This window comes from Acanthisitta chloris, unplaced genomic scaffold (genome assembly GCF_000695815.1).
Source record: "Acanthisitta chloris isolate BGI_N310 unplaced genomic scaffold, ASM69581v1 scaffold15863, whole genome shotgun sequence".
Classification (NCBI taxonomy): Eukaryota; Metazoa; Chordata; class Aves; order Passeriformes; family Acanthisittidae; genus Acanthisitta; species Acanthisitta chloris.
This window is the reverse complement of record NW_008665828.1, coordinates 99,678-102,458: the sequence shown is the minus strand read 5'-3', so window position 1 is coordinate 102,458 and position 2,781 is coordinate 99,678.

Genomic DNA, 2,781 nt, shown 5'->3' with positions numbered 1-2,781 from the left:
CTCCATCCCCTTACCTGTTACACTGTGAGAGAGGCCTTGGACCGATGTCGTCTCCCAAGGGAGACTGCAATGCACTAGCTGTGTTTGTACAATGCTGTGCAGGGCTGGGAGTCTGTTCCCCAGAGGGCTGTGCTCCAAGCAGGCACAGCCAGGACTTGAGGCTGACCCCCTTTCTGTGCCAGAGATAGGCCCAACCCTTGCATTCTCAGCCCTCACCTCAGAGGGTGAAGAAAGCTCACCATCCACATAACTCCCTACATTGCTTTACTGATGCCAAACCAATGTCTGGCAAACTGGAGCTGGTGCCAGGAGAGGCTCTGTCTGTCCTAAGCTGGCCTGTCCTCTCTGGTCAAGGGTTTTTACTTGGGGGGGAGGGGATGGTGGTGCAGGGGAGAATGGGACACTTCAATTTATACCTCATTTTATCTGCTGTACCTGAATTTATTTCTCCTCTGGTATGAAAGTGACTGTACTGAACACCAAGCAAATAGTGAACATTAAAGCCATTTCACTTCACTGTCACAATATCTTTCTTTTATTTTTTTGGGTTTTTTTTAAGAAACAAACGCACACAAAAACCGTGCAGAGAGTGCTTCAGGCTTGTGTTCTGGCTTATATTACCAAAAAAACCCCCACCCTCCTTTCAATATAAAAAAGCATTACAGTAGGGAATACAGGATAAATTAGCTCTGCTATCTAATAAAAACATTTACAGGTTTGTTCTTTTTTAAAATAGATTTCAAACATTATTTCACACACAGCCTTTCCCCAGGCGTTTGGGACAGTCAGCTGAGCATTAAATAAGAGCCAGGAGGGCAGGGGTGCTGAGAGGGGCTGTGGGCTCACAGGCACAGGATGCTCTCCACCACTCCATCCAATGTGCTCGGGCCATGGTCAGTGCTGCAGCTCCCCAGAGCTCCCCAGCCTGCCCAGTGCTCTCCCGTGGCCCCACGAGTCACCAGAGCTGTTAAAAACAAATACAAAAATACAATTGCTTCTCCTGTCCTACAGTCTTGAAAACTACTGTACAACAGCAGGGGCAGCCACAGAACCAAGGGACAAACCCAACAAGTTCACATGGAGTTTGCTTTCTGGGCTTCTTGGTTCAGTTCCCCTGAGGGCAATTCCTTCTGCCAGGTACCAGTCACAGATCCTCTCAGACTCGCACGTGTCTTCCCAGCTAGCTCCAGTCCTTGCGCAGAATGCTGCCTGGCCTTGCCTGGCCTTTCAGGCTCCATTCCTCGTGGCACGTGAGGCAGCTGCAGAGAGGGTTTGGAGCCTTCACCCAGCAAGGAGTAATGAGGGATCAGCCAAGGTAAGAGAGGAGAAACTGTGCACAGGCCAGAATAGCAGGTGAAGAATCCTTTTGATGACACAGGGACTAACATTAGGGAGAGAGGGAACATGAGAGAGCTAAAAACAGATAAAACATTGGGAATTGGCAAAGTCAACGAGAAAACAGCTGGCAGAGATCCTACTTCAGGTGTGTATATTTACTACTTCAGTCTGACTACTTTGGTCCAGTTCCCCCAGCTTGGACAGGTTTTTTTCGCTATGCCACTGGTGGCAGAAGAGGTTTAAGTCTTTTTTTTCCCCCCTTCAGCCACCCACCATGCACAAATGAGGGTATTCACCTTCCAGGTGAATAAACCGAGGGGAAAGAAAAAACCTGGAGACTGGGGAAGGCAGTTTTGCTTTTCTCAATCATCTCCAGCCAAATTCCCACCTATGCTGACAGTTTTGTACCTCCCCTGGGAATTGCTCTTCCAGAGGAGTCACTGACACCAGTTCCTGAGGCAGAAGGAGAATGGATAAGCACCTTCTGCTCAGCCCATTCCCTACAAGACTAGAAGATGCAACAGATTTCTCTTAAGTGCAGCACCTGCTGTCTAGTACAAATGCTGCTTCCCTTTATTAAACAACAGAGCAGAATTTGATGCTAAAATGCCTCATTACAAGAAGGTCTGGAGTGATACAGTTCAGACCAGCTTTGCACAAGGTTTAATGCACCATGTGAGGCTGCTCAGCAGCCCTGGCTGCAGCTCCACCTGCTCAGCCCTCTCCTGCCAGTGGATCAACTGTTGTTGTCAAATGAAGCTTGGAAAAGCTCTTCCTGTTCCCTAGTATCCTGATTTCCCAACCTGGATATTCAGCCAGGATCTTTGTGGACCAGACTTTCTGCTGCTTTCCCCCCTCATCTGTAGCCTGTGCAGTGCCCCAAGGGGGAAGAGACCAGCCAGAGGATGTAGCTGCTGCTGCAAAGCCAGGGCACTAGGTTGTTGCTCAGCTCCTTCCTTGCCAGTGGCTACAGCTTTCAGAGGAGCTGGTTGGAGCCTATATAAAAGTGTTCCCATAATCTGAGCCTATAAAATTTGAGAAAAGATGTAAGTTAAACAAGAAACCACAGCCCCTTCTGTCCTCCCACAAGTAAAATGATTCTGGGGTCAGGGAGTTACCAGATGAACAATTAAGGCAACAGTGGTTGATTATTCCAGAGGGGAGAAACCAGTGACCTGAGGGAGTTGCTATCCATGACCACTGGAGCAGCAGCTGGAGCAGTCTGGCTGCTCACTGGGTGCTCCTGGTGCCTGCCTGGGCCCTCAGCAGCTCCAGCTTAACCTCTGACCAAGGTCCAGTCCCAGGCATCTTTTTCAAGTTCACTTCTACGTGACTGAGTAGATCACATGTTAGTTAAATATCAAATTATCTCAAGGGAGGAAACACTCTCACCTAAACCAATTCTGACTTGGTGATTACTTTTGCCATGAGCCCATGGGAGAA